An 18,958-nucleotide genomic window follows, 5' to 3' on the forward strand; every position below is an offset into this window, starting at 1 on the left:
ATATAAGGCAGCACTCCCCCCTATAGGTAGATCCTGTATATAAGGCAGCACCCCCCATAGGCAGATCCTGTATATAAGGCAGCACTCCCCTCTATAGGCAGATCCTGTAGAATAAAGCAGTACTCCCCCCCTATAGGCAGATCCTGTAGAATAAAGCAGCACTCCCCCCTATAGGCAGATCCTGTAGAATAAGGCAGCACTTCCCCCTATAGGCAGATCCAGTTTATAAGGCAGCACTCCCCCTATAGGCAGATACTATATATAAGGCAGCACTCCCCCCTATAGGCAGATCCTGTATATAAGGCAGCACTCCCCCTATAGGCAGATCCTGTAAATAAGGCAGCACTCCCCCCTATAGGCAGATCCTGTAAATAAGGCAGCACTCCCCCAATAGGCAGATCCTGTATATGAGTCAGCACTCCCCCCTACAGGCAGATCCTGTATATAAGGCAGCACTCCCCCTATAGGCAGATCCTGTAAATAAGGCAGCACTCCCCCCTATAGGCAGATCCTGTAAATAAGGCAGCACTCCCCCAATAGGCAGATCCTGTATATGAGTCAGCACTCCCCCCTATAGGCAGATCCTGTATATAAGGCAGCACTCCCTCTATAGGCAGATCCTGTATATAAGGCAGCACTCCCCCTATAGGCAGATCCTATATATAACGCAGCACCCCCCTATAGGCAGATCCTGTATATAAGACAGCACTCTCCCCTATAGGCAGATCCTGTATATAAGGCAGCACTCCCCCCCTATAGGCAGATCCTGTATATAAGGCAGCACTCCCCCCTATAGGCACTATAGGCAGATGCTGTATACAAGGCAGCACTCCCCCCTATAGGCAGATCCTGTATACAAGGCAGCACTCCCCCCTATAGGCAGATCCTGTATGTAAGGCAGCACTCCCCCCCTTATAGGCAGATCCTGTAGAATAAAGCAGCACTCCCCCCCCCTATAGGCAGATCTGTTATGACCCCAATGGCGAGGGTCTCAGAGGAACGTAGAAGTCTGCAGCATACAAAAATACAGCTCATAGGACAGTGGTAACTGGGTTGACCATATATCTACTCCTAACGCCAACACTAGAAGCAGCCGGGGATCATTCCTACGATGGTTCTAGATGACACGCTCCAGCCGGAGAATCTAGCTACCCCTAGTAGAGGAAAATAAAAGACCTTTCTTGCCTCCAGAGAAAGGGACCCCAAAGCTGGATAGAAGCCCCCCACAAATAATAACGGTGAGGTAAGAGGAAATGACAAACACAGAAATGAACCAGATTTAGCACAGAGAGGCCCGCTTACTGATAGCAGAATAAAGTAAAGGTAACTTATATGGTCAACAAAAACCCTATCAAAATCCACACTGGAAATTCAAGAACCCCCGAACCGTCTAACGGTCCGGGGGGAGAACACCAGCCTCCCAGAGCTTCCAGCAAAGGTCAGGATATAGATAGGAACAAGCTGGACAAAAATACAAAAACCAAAAACCATTGAAGAAAAGAGAACCATAGGAGACCGTGGGTATTAAACAAATGGAAAATACTTTATTAAATAGCATATAATTAACACGCTTAGTAGCTGAAAATATACATAAAAATATTCAAGAAAAGTACAGTGCTCAAGGAGGTTAAAAAAGAGAGTGAGAAACCACCCACCGGTGTGCGCTGTGAACAGAGACCGCTGCATAAGTTAACCATATATATGGTCACACTGCTTATGAGCAATAGGTATACCTATCAAGACACTAAAACGCCATGTGGCATGAAAATGAGGAGGTGCAGATTGCAGCGCTTACCAGTTCAGAGACTCCGAGACAGGGCACACCGGATGGGGTCCACATAAAAAACGCCCCGACGCGCGTTTCGCCCACAAGAAGATGGCTTTATCAAGGGGAGATAGAGCTAAGGTGCATGAGGAGCCCCTTAAGTACATCCGGTAAATGACCGGAGTTTAATCACCTGACAGGTATAAGCCAATGGTGGCAATGTGTACGGAGCATGCGTCTATCCCAGGCTGCACCCCGCCCCGCAAACCGCGCCATGCATCAGCGCGCGCTCCCAGGATGTAAACACGGGGCACGCGCAAGGTGCAGGACCGCGGCCGCAGCGGTGGGTAGAAGGGTGAGGTAAGACACAGGCATGAGGATGTAACAGTCCCGGCGGTGTAAAGGAGCGCATGCGCGCATTGACAGCCAGGCCAGACGTCACGGCAGGCGTCATGCCCGCGGGGGCGCCTGGGGAAAGAGATCCCCAGTGCGCACGCGCAGAGCATTGTAGACGCCGTCGCGACGGGTGGCCGGGCCGGGCCTGCAGCGCATGCGCTCCACCGTAGGAGCCATACATATAAAATACTGATATCAAGACCTGGATACAATGGTAAACATAGATAGAACAATAGAAAAAACAACATTGAAAAGAACCATAATCTGTCATGCCGTATATCATAAAGGGGTAGACATATGAAGGACAACATACATAAATAGATAAAGCTCTCATAAGAAAGTTAAAGTTCAAGGCGACTCGAAAAATGAGACATGGATGTCACAAGTGGTTCATTCAATGTTGATGAAGACATCCATAGCGGTCTTGTTAGATGATCAGCTGAAATACGGTGACCTCGATGTTATATGAAATGAGGGCCATCACCACCTCAGCCCTAAATATTGTGATGTAAAAGAAATGTGCAAAAATGAAAGAAAAATTGATTAAAATGCAATAAAAACACTAACACAAGGATCCCAAGGGGGTATCCACTCAAGGGGGAAAGATATTTGTGGAGGGAAGAATAACATACACAGGAGAAGGAGACCAGCAAAGGAAATCGACAAAAGAAAGGCAAAAAATAATGATAATAATGATAATAATGCATATTTATGCTTAAAGGAAAGGGGAGAAAGTCAAATATTCATTCAGTCCCTTTGGTGTCAATGTATCTATACGGACAATCCACCCTGCTTCCCGCTGGGCGAGGATTTTTTTATAGTTACCCCCCCGCACACCAAGATGGATACTCTCGATGCCTCTGACCTGCAGAGTACCCGCGTTACAGCCATGGAACTGTTTGAAATGGCGCGGGATTGTCTTCAGGTCAGAGTCATCTTCTACTGTTTTAGCAGCACCTATGTCCCTGACGTGTTCACGGACACGTACACGCAACTCCCTGGATGTCAACCCAATGTAGATCAAGGAGCAACCACATGTGGCATAATACACCACATTGGTGGTGCCACATGTGATACGCTGCCTGATGGAAAACTCTTTTTTCCCATCAGAAGATAAAAAGGTAGTAGCGCGTGTGATGTTAGCACATGCCAAACAATGACCACATTGGTACGAACCCAGAAGAGGACCCCTTGTACTGAACGGGTTAATTATAGAAGGCACATAGTGGCTGCGTACGAGCATATTATTCAAATTAGGGGATCTTTTAGCTGTCATATGTGGGAATTTACCCAAAACCTGGGCCAGTGCCGGCTCCGTCAATAGTACCGGCCAATGTCTTTTCAGTATATCCCTCATATTGGACCATTCGTGGTTGTAGGTGGTAATATACCTAATTGTACCATCATCCGATTTTTTGCTGCGATCATTGCAGGTGGTATATAAAAGATCCCTACGGGGTGTCCTTCTTGCTCTATTAAAACCCCGTCTAATACTTCTGCCACTATAGCCCCGATCCCTGAATCGCCCTTCAAGGTCAGCCGCCTGTGCAAAAAATCTGTCATCTGTTGAGCAAATACGCCTCACCCTTAGGAACTGTCCGACCGGGATGGCCCCAATGGTGGTGGGATTGTGAGCGGAATTTGCATGCAGCAAAGCATTTACTGCTGTAGACTTTCTATGAACGTCAGTCTGGACCCGGCGGGTGCTGTCGACCTCCAGCCTGACATCCAGAAAGTCAATATGTTCCAGATCACAATTGTATGTTAATTTGATATTAATAGAATTGTCATTAAGATGGCCCATAAAATCCCCGAGCTGCTGCGCCGTACCCCCCCACAAAAAGAGGACATCATCTATATATCTTAACCAGCACAGCACATGGTCCGCCCCAAAAACCAAAAACCAATAGCAAAAGCAAAAGGCAGACTTAGCTGATATAACTGGAACCAGGATCAGTAGACAAGAGCACAGAAGACTAGCTCTGATAACTACGTTGCCAGGCATTGAACTGAAGGTCCAAGGAGCTTATATAGCAACACCCCTAACTAACGACCCAGGTGCGGATAAAAGGGATGACAGAAAAACCAGAGTCCAAAAAACTAGTGACCACTAGAGGGAGTAAAAAGCAAATTCACAACAGTACCCCCCCCTTAGTGAGGGGTCACCGAACCCTCACCACGACCACCAGGGCGATCAGGATGAGCGGCATGAAAGGCACGAACTAAATCGGCCGCATGAACATCAGAGGCGACCACCCAGGAATTATCCTCCTGACCATAGCCCTTCCACTTGACCAGGTACTGAAGCCTCCGCCTGGAGAGGCGAGAATCCAAGATCTTCTCCACCACGTACTCCAACTCGCCCTCAACCAACACCGGAGCAGGAGGCTCAGCAGAAGGAACTACAGGCACAATGTACCGCCGCAACAAGGACCTATGAAATACATTGTGAATAGCAAACGACACAGGAAGATCCAGACGAAAAGATACAGGATTAAGGATTTCCAATATCTTGTAAGGCCCAATAAAACGAGGTTTAAATTTGGGAGAGGAGACCTTCATAGGAATAAAGCGGGAAGAAAGCCATACCAAATCCCCAACGCGTAGTCGGGGACCCACACCGCGGCGTCGGTTGGCAAAGCGCTGAGCCCTCTCCTGTGACAACTTCAAGTTGTCCACCACATGATTCCAAATCCGCTGCAACCTATCCACCAGAGAATCCACCCCAGGACAGTCAGAAGACTCCACATGACCCGAAGAAAAGCGGGGATGGAAACCAGAGTTGCAGAAAAAAGGCGAAACCAAGGTGGCGGAACTAGCCCGATTATTAAGGGCAAACTCAGCCAACGGCAAGAATGTCACCCAATCGTCCTGATCAGCCGAGACAAAACACCTCAAATAAGCCTCCAAAGTCTGATTGGTTCGCTCCGTCTGTCCATTAGTCTGAGGATGGAAAGCAGACGAAAACGATAAATCAATGCCCATCCTACTACAAAAGGATCGCCAGAACCTGGAAACGAACTGGGATCCTCTGTCTGACACAATATTCTCAGGGATGCCGTGCAAACGAACCACGTTCTGGAAAAACACAGGAACCAGATCGGAAGAGGAAGGCAGCTTAGGCAAAGGAACCAAATGGACCATCTTGGAGAAGCGATCACATATCACCCAGATAACGGACATACCCTGAGATAGCGGAAGATCAGAAATGAAATCCATGGAGATATGTGTCCAAGGTCTCTTCGGGACAGGCAAGGGCAAGAGCAAACCGCTGGCACGAGAACAGCAAGGCTTAGCTCGAGCACAAGTCCCACAGGACTGCACAAATGACCGCACATCCTTTGACAAAGAAGGCCACCAAAAGGACCTGGCCACCAGATCTCTGGTGCCAAAAATTCCCGGGTGACCTGCCAACACCGAGGAATGAACCTCGGAAATGACTCTGCTGGTCCACTTATCCGGGACAAACAGTCTGTCAGGTGGACAAGACTCAGGCCTATCCGCCTGAAATCTCTGCAACACACGTCGCAGATCAGGAGAAATAGCTGACAAAATAACTCCATCTTTAAGAATACCAACAGGATCAGCGACTTCAGGAGCATCAGGCACAAAGCTCCTAGAAAGAGCATCGGCCTTCACATTCTTTGAACCTGGTAAATACGAGACAACAAAATCAAAGCGGGAGAAAAACAATGACCAGCGGGCCTGTCTCGGATTAAGGCGTTTAGCAGCCTCGAGATACATCAGATTTTTGTGATCAGTCAAGACCACCACACGATGCTTAGCACCCTCGAGCCAATGACGCCACTCCTCAAATGCCCATTTCATGGCCAACAACTCCCGATTGCCCACATCATAATTTCGCTCGGCAGGCGAAAACTTCCTAGAGAAAAATGCACAAGGTTTCATAACAGAGCAACCAGGGCCTCTCTGCGACAAAACGGCCCCTGCTCCAATCTCTGAAGCATCCACCTCAACCTGAAAGGGAAGTGAGACATCGGGCTGGCACAAAACAGGCGCCGAAGTAAACCGGCGCTTCAACTCCTGGAAAGCCTCCACGGCAGCAGGAGCCCAGTTGGCTACATCGGAGCCCTTCTTGGTCATATCCGTCAAAGGTTTCACAATGCTAGAAAAATTAGCGATAAAACGACGGTAGAAGTTAGCGAAACCCAAGAACTTCTGAAGACTCTTAACTGACGAGGGCTGAGTCCAATCAAGAATAGCTCGGACCTTGACTGGGTCCATCTCCACAGCAGAAGGGGAAAAAATGAACCCCAAAAAGGGAACCTTCTGTACACCAAAGAGACACTTTGAGCCCTTGACAAACAAAGAATTTTCACGCAAAATTTTAAAGACCAACCTGACCTGCTCCACATGCGAATCCCAATTATCGGAAAAAACCAAAATATCATCCAGATAAACAATCAAAAATTTATCCAGATACTTCCGGAAGATGTCATGCATAAAGGACTGAAAAACTGAAGGCGCATTGGAGAGCCCAAAAGGCATCACCAAGTACTCAAAATGACCTTCGGGCGTATTGAATGCGGTTTTCCACTCATCACCTTGCTTAATGCGCACAAGGTTGTACGCACCACGAAGGTCTATCTTGGTGAACCACTTGGCACCCTTAATCCGGGCAAACAAGTCAGACAACAGCGGTAAAGGATACTGAAATTTGACAGTGATCTTATTTAAAAGCCGATAATCAATACAAGGCCTCAAAGATCCGTCCTTTTTTGCCACAAAAAAGAATCCCGCACCAAGAGGGGAAGAAGACGGACGAATATGTCCTTTCTCCAGAGACTCCTTGATATATGAACGCATAGCGGTATGTTCAGGTACCGACAGATTAAACAGTCTTCCCTTAGGAAACTTACTGCCTGGGATCAAATCTATAGCACAGTCACAGTCCCTGTGAGGAGGCAGAGCACTGGACTCAGACTCACTGAAGACATCCTGATAATCAGACAAATACTCAGGAACTTCCGAAGGCGTAGAAGAAGCAATAGACACAGGCAGGGAATCCCCATGAATACCACGACAGCCCCAACTTGAGACTGACATAGCCTTCCAGTCCAGGACTGGATTATGGGTCTGTAACCATGGCAGCCCTAAAACAACCAAATCATGCATTTTATGTAAAACCAGGAAACGTATCACCTCGCGGTGTTCAGGAGTCATGCACATGGTAACCTGTGTCCAATACTGCGGTTTATTTGCTGCCAATGGCGTAGCATCAATACCCCTAAGAGGAATAGGAATTTCTAATGGTTCAAGAGTAAAACCACAGCGCTTAGCAAATGACAGATCCATAAGACTCAGGGCAGCACCTGAATCTACAAACGCCATGACAGGATAAGACGACAGTGAGCAAATCAAAGTTACAGACAGAATAAATTTAGGTTGCAAATTACCAACGGTGACAGGACTAACAACCTTAGCTATACGTTTAGAGCATGCTGAGATAACATGTGTAGAATCACCACAGTAGTAGCACAAGCCATTCCGGCGTCTATGAATTTTGCGCTCATTTCTAGTCAGGATTCTATCACATTGCATTAAATCAGGTGTCTGTTCAGACAACACCATGAGGGAATTTGCGGTTTTTCTATCACATTGCACAGAATTAGGTGTCTGTTCAGACAACACCATGAGGGGATTTGCGGTTTTGCGCTCCCGCAACCGCCGGTCAATTTGAATAGCCAGTGCCATAGTATCATTCAGACCTGTGGGAATGGGAAAACCCACCATAACATTCTTAATGGCTTCAGAAAGGCCATTTCTAAAGTTAGCGGCCAATGCACACTCGTTCCAATGTGTCAGCACGGACCATTTACGAAATTTTTGGCAATACACTTCAGCCTCGTCCTGCCCCTGAGACATAGCCAGCAAGGCCTTTTCTGCCTGAATCTCAAGATTGGGTTCCTCATAAAGCAACCCGAGCGCCAGGAAAAACGCATCAATATCAGCCAATGCCGGATCTCCTGGCGCCAGCGAAAAAGCCCAATCCTGAGGGTCGCTCCGTAAGAACGAAATTACAATTTTTACTTGCTGAGCAGAGTCTCCAGATGAACAGGGTCTCAGGGACAAAAACAATTTACAATTATTCACAAAATTCCTAAACTTAAACCTGTCTCCGGAAAATAGTTCAGGAATCGGTATTTTAGGTTCTGACCTAGGATTTCTGATAACATAGTCTTGTATGCCCTGCACACGAGTAGCCAGCTGGTCCACACTTGTAATCAAGGTCTGGACATTCATGTCTGCAGCAAGCATAGCCACTCTGAGGTAAAGGGGAAGAAGAAAAAAAAAAAAACTCAGAATCTTCTTTCTTATAATCCCTCTTCTGCAATGCATGAACATTTAATACTGGCCTGGCAAACTGTTATGACCCCAATGGCGAGGGTCTCAGAGGAACGTAGAAGTCTGCAGCATACAAAAATACAGCTCATAGGACAGTGGTAACTGGGTTGACCATATATCTACTCCTAACGCCAACACTAGAAGCAGCCGGGGATCATTCCTACGATGGTTCTAGATGACACGCTCCAGCCGGAGAATCTAGCTAGTAGCTACCCCTAGTAGAGGAAAATAAAAGACCTTTCTTGCCTCCAGAGAAAGGGACCCCAAAGCTGGATAGAAGCCCCCCACAAATAATAACGGTGAGGTAAGAGGAAATGACAAACACAGAAATGAACCAGATTTAGCACAGAGAGGCCCGCTTACTGATAGCAGAATAAAGTAAAGGTAACTTATATGGTCAACAAAAACCCTATCAAAATCCACACTGGAAATTCAAGAACCCCCGAACCGTCTAACGGTCCGGGGGGAGAACACCAGCCTCCCAGAGCTTCCAGCAAAGGTCAGGATATAGATAGGAACAAGCTGGACAAAAATACAAAAACCAAAAACCAATAGCAAAAGCAAAAGGCAGACTTAGCTGATATAACTGGAACCAGGATCAGTAGACAAGAGCACAGAAGACTAGCTCTGATAACTACGTTGCCAGGCATTGAACTGAAGGTCCAAGGAGCTTATATAGCAACACCCCTAACTAACGACCCAGGTGCGGATAAAAGGGATGACAGAAAAACCAGAGTCCAAAAAACTAGTGACCACTAGAGGGAGTAAAAAGCGAATTCACAACACAGATCCTGTAGAATAAGGCAGCACTCCCCCCTATAGGCAGATCCTGCATGTAAAGCAGTACTCCCCCCCCCTATAGGCAGATCCTGTAGAATAAAGCAGCACTCCCCCCTATAGGCAGATCCTGTTTATAAGGCAGCACTCCCCCCTATAGGCAGATACTATATATAAGGCAGCACTCCCCCTATAGGCAGATCCTGTATATAAGGCAGCACTCCCCCCTATAGGCAGATCCTGTAAATAAGGCAGCACTCCCCCTATAGGCAGATCCTGTAGAATAAGGCAGCACTCGCCCCTATAAGCATCTCCTGTATATAAGGCAGCACTCCCTCCCCTATAGGCAGATCCTGTAGAATAAGGCAGCACTCCCCCCTTTTAGGCAGATCCTGTATATAAGGCAGCACTCCCCCCCCCAAAGGCAGATCCTGTATATAAGGCAGCACCCCACCTATAGGCAGATCCTATATATAAGGCAGCACCCCCCCCTATAGACAGATCCTGTATATAAGGCAGCACTCCCCCCTATAGGCAGATCCTGTATATAAGGCAGCACTCCCCCCCTATAGGCAGATCCTGTATATAAGGCAGCACCCCGCTATAGGCAGATCCTGTATATAAGGCAGCACTCCCCCTATAGGCAGATCCTGTATATAAGGCAGCACTTCCCCCTATAGGCAGATCCTGTATATAAGGCAGCGCTCCCCCTATAGGCAGATACTATATATAAGGCAGCACTCCCCCCTATAGGCAGATGCTGTAGAATAAGGCAGCACTCCCCCCTATAGGCAGATCCTGTATATAAGGCAGCACTCCCCCTATAGGCAGATCCTGTATATGAGGCAGCACTCCACCCTATAGGCAGATCCTGTAGAATAAGGCAGCACTCCCCCCTATAAGCAGATCCTGTATATAAGGCAGCACTCCCCCCCTTTAGGCAGATCCTGTATATAAGGCAGCACTCCCCCCCTTTAGGCAGATCCTGTATATAAGGCAGCACTCCCCCCCCTTTAGGCAGATCCTGTATATAAGGCAGCACTTCCCCCCGTAGGCAGATCCTGTATATAAGGCAGCACTCCCCCCCCCGTAGGCAGATCCTATATATAAGGCAGCACCCCCCCTATAGGCAGATCCTATATATAAGGCAGCACCCCCCCTATAGGCAGATCCTGTATATAAGGCAGCACTCCCCCCTATAGGCAGATCCTGTATATAAGGCAGCACTCCCCCCTATAGGCAGATCCTGTATATAAGTCAGCACCCCGCTACAGGCAGATCCTGTATATAAGGCAGCACTCCCCCCTATAGGCAGATCCTGTATATAAGGCAGCACTCCCCCCTATAGGCAGATGCTGTATATAAGGCAGCACTCCCCCCTATAGGCAGATCCGGTATATAAGGCAGCACCCCCCCCCATAGGCAGATCCTGTATACAAGGCAGCACTCCCCCCTATAGGCAGATCCTGTATGTAAGGCAGCACTCCCCCCCCTTATAGGCAGATCCTGTAGAATAAAGCAGCACTCCCCCCCTATAGGCAGATCCTGTAGAATAAGGCAGCACTCCCCCCTATAGGCAGATCCTGTATGTAAAGCAGTACTCCCCCCCCTATAGGCAGATCCTGTAGAATAAAGCAGCACTCCCTCCACCTATAGGCAGATCCTGTAGAATAAGGCAGCACTCCCCCCTATAGGCAGATCCTGTATATAAGGCAGCACTCCCCCCTATAGGCAGATCCTGTAAATAAGGCAGCACTCCCCCAATAGGCAGATCCTGTATATGAGTCAGCACTCCCCCCTATAGGCAGATCCTGTATATAAGGCAGCACTCCCTCTATAGGCAGATCCTGTATATAAGGCAGCACTCCCCCTATAGGCAGATCCTATATATAACGCAGCACCCCTATAGGCAGATCCTGTATATAAGACAGCACTCTCCCCTATAGGCAGATCCTGTATATAAGGCAGCACTCCCCCCCTATAGGCAGATCCTGTATATAAGGCAGCACTCCCCCCTATAGGCACTATAGGCAGATGCTGTATACAAGGCAGCACTCCCCCCTAACGGCAGATCCTGTATATAAGGCAGCACCCCCATAGGCAGATCCTGTATATAAGGCAGCACTCCCTTCTATAGGCAGATCCTGTATGTAAGGCAGCACTCCCCCTCTTATAGGCAGATCTTGTAGAATAAAGCAGCACTCCCCCCTATAGGCAGATCCTGTAGAATAAGGCAGCACTCCCCCCTATAGGCAGATCCTGTATGTAAAGCAGTACTCCCCCCCTATAGGCAGATCCTGTAGAATAAAGCAGCACTCCCCCCTATAGGCAGATCCTGTTTATAAGGCAGCACTCCCCCCTATAGGCAGATACTATATATAAGGCAGCACTCCCCCCTATAGGCAGATCCTGTATATAAGGCAGCACTCCCCCCTATAGGCAGATCCTGTAAATAAGGCAGCACTCCCCCTATAGGCAGATCCTGTATATGAGTCAGCACTCCCCCTATAGGCAGATCCTGTAGAATAAGGCAGCACTCCCCCCTATAAGCATCTCCTGTACATAAGGCAGCACTCCCTCCCCTATAGGCAGATCCTGTAGAATAAGGCAGCACTCCCCCCTTTTAGGCAGATCCTGTATATAAGGCAGCACTCCCCCCCAAAGGCAGATCCTGTATATAAGGCAGCACTCCCCCTATAGGCAGATCCTATATATAAGGCAGCACCCCCCCTATAGGCAGATCCTATATATAAGGCAGCACCCCCCTATGGACAGATCCTGTATATAAGGCAGCACTCCCCCCTATAGGCAGATCCTGTATATAAGGCAGCACTCCCCCCTATAGGCAGATCCTGTATATAAGGCAGCACCCCGCTATAGGCAGATCCTGTATATAAGGCAGCACTCCCCCTATAGGCAGATCCTGTATATAAGGCAGCACTCCCCCCTATAGGCAGATCCTGTATATAAGGCAGCGCTCCCCCTATAGGCAGATACTATATATAAGGCAGCACTCCCCCTATAGGCAGATGCTGTAGAATAAGGCAGCACTCCCCCCTATAGGCAGATCCTGTATATAAGGCAGCACTCCCCCTATAGGCAGATCCTGTATATGAGGCAGCACTCCACCCTATAGGCAGATCCTGTAGAATAAGGCAGCACTCCCCCCTATAAGCAGATCCTGTATATAAGGCAGCACTCCCCCCCTTTAGGCAGATCCTGTATATAAGGCAGCACTCCCCCCCTTTAGGCAGATCCTGTATATAAGGCAGCACTCCCCCCCGTAGGCAGATCCTGTATATAAGGCAGCACTCCCCCCCCTTTAGGCAGATCCTGTATATAAGGCAGCACTCCCCCCCCCCTTTAGGCAGATCCTGTATATAAGGCAGCACTCCCCCCCGTAGGCAGATCCTGTATATAAGGCAGCACTCCCCCCCTTTAGGCAGATCCTGTATATAAGGCAGCACTCCCCCCCCCTTTAGGCAGATCCTGTATATAAGGCAGCACTCCCCCCCGTAGGCAGATCCTGTATATAAGGCAGCACTCCCCCCCCGTAGGCAGATCCTATATATAAGGCAGCACCCCCCCTATAGGCAGATCCTATATATAAGGCAGCACCCCCCCTATAGGCAGATCCTGTATATAAGGCAGCACTCCCCCCTATAGGCAGATCCTGTATATAAGGCAGCACTCCCCCCTATAGGCAGATCCTGTATATAAGGCAGCACCCCGCTATAGGCAGATCCTGTATATAAGGCAGCACTCCCCCTATAGGGACTTCTTATGGCGATATAGAAGTCGGGCGTCTTCACCTTTTTTTGGGCCATAAATCTAGACCTATGTAGCTTGTGCAGCGCCCCAGAGTCCTGGTCGTTGCAGTACTGTGGCTCCGCCACTAAGGGGAGCTATGGTACGCCTGATGGCACTGAAGGAGTTCATCTGATCAGGTATCACAGACACCAATACATTTCACAGCTGGGCCTCCGGGGGGAGCTAAGGGTGCTATTCATTAGGCCACTCCCCACCATAGTGGGTAAACTGGGGGTCAGGCAGGAAGTTAGATCAGAAAGCTGACTGGATTGGACGAAGCAACACCTGGTGGCAGAGGGTGTTGTGGAGGAAGAGACAGTAGGGTCTCTGTCAGGGGTGGGATCCTGACAGAGGCTTGGCAACGAGAAAGAACGTAAAGGGACCGCGCCTGCTCCGGGTAGCGGCGGTGCCCAAGAAAGGATTAGAAGAGAGATAAATTGTGCTGAGTGAGAAACGAGATCAAGCGATAGGAGAATACCAGTAGGAGTCGTGCTGTAAGACTGGAGCAACACCCTACTGAGGCGCACTACCGGTGGCCGGAACGCCGAGAGAGTATTTTAACATTCAGCTTCAAGCAATACTCTAAACAGCGGCAGGGCAGTCAGTCTAAGGCGGGCTGTCTCACACAAATCACCTATGAAGTCTTGGGGGGCACCTTGTGGAGAGGGGCGACTCTAGGGTCCCGGAACAGCTCCGAGCCTACCCGTCAAACGGGTGCCGTCCCAACCAGAACATCAGGGAGGGACGGAGGATTAGAAGAACATCATTTAATCGAGTTGTGAGGGAACTTAAGAAACAGACACAACGGTTGTGGGGACTTTCCGTAAGCACAGCAGGGGAGGACCACAACACATAGCGCTAGAAGGAAGGCACCGATTTCCACCTGTGAAGAGAGCTCTGGAGGTGCCATTGGACCGGCCGGACTTGCGCAGCCTGGTGAACCGTATTCTGGACTGAGGACCCAGAGATCTTCAGTAAAGAGGTAAAGAGACTGCAACCTGGTGTCTTCGTTATTTACTGCACCGCACCACCACCACCGTCATCCACACCTATTATTCACTGCGCGCCCCACGGCAGGGTCACGGACCGAGGCCTAGCCGCCGTGACAACCCCCCAGAGCAGAGACTCAGAGGCCCGGTACCGGGTACCCCTCGGCCCTGCGGCAGTGGGGGCGCTACAACTTGGCGTCACGAACAGGATCTACTTAAGCCTGAAGAATCAGGTCATGTGTGCCTTGGAACTGTGATTTGTTGTGCTTGGACTGTACTTTATTGCAAAGACTGTGGATTGTCACTTGCCGCCAAAAGTTCGCGCCAAAACCGCCGCCATTACAGCGCTAAGGAGAGCGCAGGAGAAGAAGAAGGGCGTGGAAGTGTGCGTGAACAAGCTGAAGAGCGCGAAAGACGATGGCCGCCCAGGCTAAATATATCGGCCCCTTGAGGACGTGTCCGTCAGCAGCCGAGATCCGCCTCCTGATCCTCAATGGTGGGCAAAGACAGAGAAAACGAAACCGCCCACGAAGGAGAGAGCGGGAAAAGGACCAGGAAGAAGAAGTGAGCGACATGGAGGACGCCATGGCGAGCCGCCCGGAGCCGGAGAGTGGGGTCGGAGCAGAGGACTCCCCCAGCCACCCGGAGGGGCACCGCAACCAGGCCTCCACCGCTGATGCTGAATGCCTGCAGGCCGGAGTGGACGAGCTCAGCGACCGACCCCGGCGGACGCAGTTGAGCACTGAGGCCGGGTGGAAGAAGGCCATCATCAGGAGCCTCACCAGACATCCGTCGGCAGCCTCATCTGGTCCGGAGCAGGAAAGAAGTCCCAGCACTCTGAAGCCAGAAAGCAAGGCCCTGCCGGAAAGCGAGGTGCTGCAAACGGAGATGACAACGCCGCCGCGCAAGGCCCTGCAGCTAGCGTTCCAGACCCCAGCGGAGACGGAGCAGACCGGCACCGGAGGGACCGCATCTGAAGCAGGTATGAAGGACGACCCTGCCCTGACAACTGACACCACTCCAGTGACTGCTAGTGCCACAGCTGCTGACTCCATCCCAGTGACTGATCTTGCAGCAGCCGCTACCTCTGCTGCAGCAGATGTCCATGCTCAAGCTGCGCAGACCTCCATCGCTGCGCACGATTTAACAGTACATGCAAGACGGATTAACGGCGTTTGTCCAGCACTGGGTGTAACCCTGGACCTCACTTTGCCCAGGCCAAGAGGGGTTAAGTGCCAGGTGCAGCCCTGGAAGCCGTCCAACTAAACCTCGATACACTGAGCAATGTAAATAGTTACTGTTTTCCTGTTTGGCTGCTAAACCCGCTCGGGGTAAACTCTTAAAGGGATCCCTTTGTTGACCCGGGATCCCTATTGTTTTTGGTTATTTTCTATTTTTCTACGTTATTTAAAAACTGCTGAAATCATGAACAGTGCATGATCAGAACTTCTTGTATATAGTTTGCACCTTATTAAAGGCGCTCCCTACTGGTTTTACTTAAAGAAGGACTCTTTGTGAAGATACCGCATTGGAACCTTTGCTGAGTATGGACTGGTAGCTTGAGAAGATACGCTACCTCACAGAGACTTGGTCCCCTCTTAAAGGGGATGTTCATTTGCTGCGCTTCGATAGTAATATTGCTTTAAGACAAGTAGCAATAATTCTGATGAAAGAAAAGTGATGATAATGTTTGCATGAGAAAGTTATATGTATTCAACTAGTTAATTGTGAAGAAAGATGCAGTGGGCCCGTAGAGGTAGACGTGGTGTCCAGCATGCATGATAGTAAGAAAGATGAGAAGGCCTAATGTTTAATAGAAAGTGTTGTGATAATGTTGATAGTTAATGGGGATAGAAGGTAAACCCTGAGTCCTCATAGGAGTCATGAAGAGATGGCTCAGTGCTCTAAAACTGAAAGTAATGTTATGTTCTATACTGTGTATAGTAGTTGAAAAGGCAGTAGGCCCTGGCTGAACGGGGCGGCCCTGTAAAAGAAAGGAGAAAGCAGAAGGTCTGGTGCCGTTAGGACAGGCGGTCCTGCAGATCCAAAGTAGGAGAATGTAAAAGTCAAATTGCCTTATAATGTGATTATAGGAAGGTCTTTAGTGGATGCAGAGTGTATGTCCTTAAAGGCAACGTTAAATTATTGTTCAACAATTTTGCACTTAGTAGAATACCCGGTTGGGTAAGAAAAGCTAATTATAGCATGTTGCTATGATATTTAACCATGTTTGTAACGTTCAAGTGTTCTCACCTCCCATAAAGGGAAGCTCTGTTCAAGTATACTTATTGTTATTACACTCAACAAAATTGTATGTCTTTTTGCTAACTTGTATTGTTGTTTTCTTCCCAGTCCCGGAGTACTGTGTTTAACCAGGGGGGAGTGCAGCGCCCCAGAGTCCTGGTCGTTGCAGTACTGTGGCTCCGCCACTAAGGGGAGCTATGGTACGCCTGATGGCACTGAAGGAGTTCATCTGATCAGGTATCACAGACACCAATACATTTCACAGCTGGGCCTCCGGGGGGAGCTAAGGGTGCTATTCATTAGGCCACTCCCCACCATAGTGGGTAAACTGGGGGTCAGGCAGGAAGTTAGATCAGAAAGCTGACTGGATTGGACGAAGCAACACCTGGTGGCAGAGGGTGTTGTGGAGGAAGAGACAGTAGGGTCTCTGTCAGGGGTGGGATCCTGACAGAGGCTTGGCAACGAGAAAGAACGTAAAGGGACCGCGCCTGCTCCGGGTAGCGGCGGTGCCCAAGAAAGGATTAGAAGAGAGATAGATTGTGCTGAGTGAGAAACGAGATCAAGCGATAGGAGAATACCAGTAGGGGTCGTGCTGTAAGACCGGAGCAACACCCTACTGAGGCGCACTACCGGTGGCCGGAACGCCGAGAGAGTATTTTAACATTCAGCTTCAAGCAATACTCTAAACAGCGGCAGGGCAGTCAGTCTAAGGCGGGCTGTCTCACACAAATCACCTATGAAGTCTTGGGGGGCACCTTGTGGAGAGGGGCGACTCTAGGGTCCCGGAAGAGCTCCGAGCCTACCCGTCAAACGGGTGCCGTCCCAACCAGAACATCAGGGAGGGACGGAGGATTAGAAGAACATCATTTAATCGAGTTGTGAGGGAACTTAAGAAACAGACACAACGGTTGTGGGGACTTTCCGTAAGCACAGCAGGGGAGGACCACAACACATAGCGCTAGAAGGAAGGCACCGATTTCCACCTGTGAAGAGAGCTCTGGAGGTGCCATTGGACCGGCCGGACTTGCGCAGCCTGGTGAACCGTATTCTGGACTGAGGACCCAGAGATCTTCAGTAAAGAGGTAAAGAGACTGCAACCTGGTGTCTTCGTTATTTACTGCACCGCACCACCACCACCGTCATCCACACCTATTATTCACTGCGCGCCCCACGGCAGGGTCACGGACCGAGGCCTAGCCGCCGTGACAACCCCCCAGAGCAGAGACTCAGAGGCCCGGTACCGGGTACCCCTCGGCCCTGCTGCAGTGGGGGCGCTACACTTGTGTCGCACAATGCTTGCATGGACGTCTGTGATCTCACTATTATGAAGCATACCAGCCTCCTCCACTGCCGTGAGTGTCGCGCCTGAGCTGACAGATCTTGTGAGGAGCCGACTTGTTGACTCTGATATTTTGCCTGGACTTCCACCTCTTGACTTTTGAATGGATGGACGGACTTTAATTTCGCACTTCCAATAGTCATATCACTCACATGATGCAGTTTGGAAATTTTCTTGGCCGAAATACGGCTATCGATGAGCTGGATGATGCTGTTTCTCTTTTCTTGGGAAATCTTCTTTATGGCTGCTCTTCGATTCAAACCAGTGACTTTTCATTTGGGAATAAACTTAATAATACACTGAGCTATCAGGGAATGTGAGAACAGGTTGTAATTTGTAGTGTACAGGAAGAAAAAGATCTTTCCACCACCAGGAACAAAACAGTAACAATGCAGCGACATCACGAGAATCTGCATAACTAATAATATGCTAAATAGCTGCAAGTCACATTTAAGTATGAGATAGACAAGATGATTGTCCATAAAATAATGGTCGTCTCACATTTGAAGAATTAGTGGCTGGTGAGATATGGAGCCTGGAAGTCAAATGTTCAAAACATTGTTACTCTGTTGCTCATCAGGGTACAGTGGGTATGGAAAGTATTCAGACCCCTTTACATTTTTCACTCTTTGGTTTCATTGCAGCCATTTCGTAAATTCAAAAAAGTTCATTTTTTCTCATTAATGTGCACTCTGCACCCCATCTACACTGCAGAAAAACAGAAATGTAGAAATTTTTGTAAATTTATTAAAAAGAAAAACTGAAATATCACATGGTCATAAGTCTTCAGACCCTTTGCTCAGACACTCCTATGTAAGTCCCATGCTGAACATGTCCTTGTGATCCTCCTTGAGATGGTTCTACTCCTTCATTGGAGTCCAGCTGTGTGTAATTAAACTGATAGGACTTGATTTGGAAAGGTGCACATCTGTCTATATAAGACCTCACAGCTCACAGTGCTTGTCAGACCAAATTAGTATCATGAGGTCAAAGGAACTGGCCAAGGAGGTCAGAGACAGAATTGTGGCACAGATCTGGCCAAGGTTACAACAGAATTTCTGCGGTACTTAAGGTTCCTTAGAGCACAGTGGCCTCCATAATCCTTAAATGGAAGAAGTTTGGGACCACCAGAAGTCTTCCGAGACCTGGCTGTCCAGCCAAACTAAGCAATCGTGGGAGAAGAGCCTTGGTGAGAGAGGTAAAGAAGAACCCCAAGATCACTGTGGCTGAGCTCCAGAGATGCAGTAGTGAGATGGGAGACAGTTCCACAAA

At 48.9% G+C, this 18,958-nt stretch overlaps 1 long non-coding RNA gene across 1 annotated transcript in view; it reads right to left on the reverse strand.

Annotated features, from left to right (window-relative positions):
• Positions 1 to 1,526: 1,526 nt before the first annotated feature.
• The window catches only part of LOC143806352 (uncharacterized), a 34,881-nt gene continuing 17,449 nt past the window's right edge, over positions 1,527 to 18,958 (reverse strand). The window contains exon 3 of the long non-coding RNA XR_013221439.1: positions 1,527 to 2,655. This is a non-coding gene — a long non-coding RNA (uncharacterized LOC143806352). The remainder of the gene's footprint in view (positions 2,656 to 18,958) is intronic.

Source organism: Ranitomeya variabilis, chromosome 2 (assembly GCF_051348905.1).
Source record: "Ranitomeya variabilis isolate aRanVar5 chromosome 2, aRanVar5.hap1, whole genome shotgun sequence".
Lineage (NCBI taxonomy): Eukaryota > Metazoa > Chordata > Amphibia > Anura > Dendrobatidae > Ranitomeya > Ranitomeya variabilis.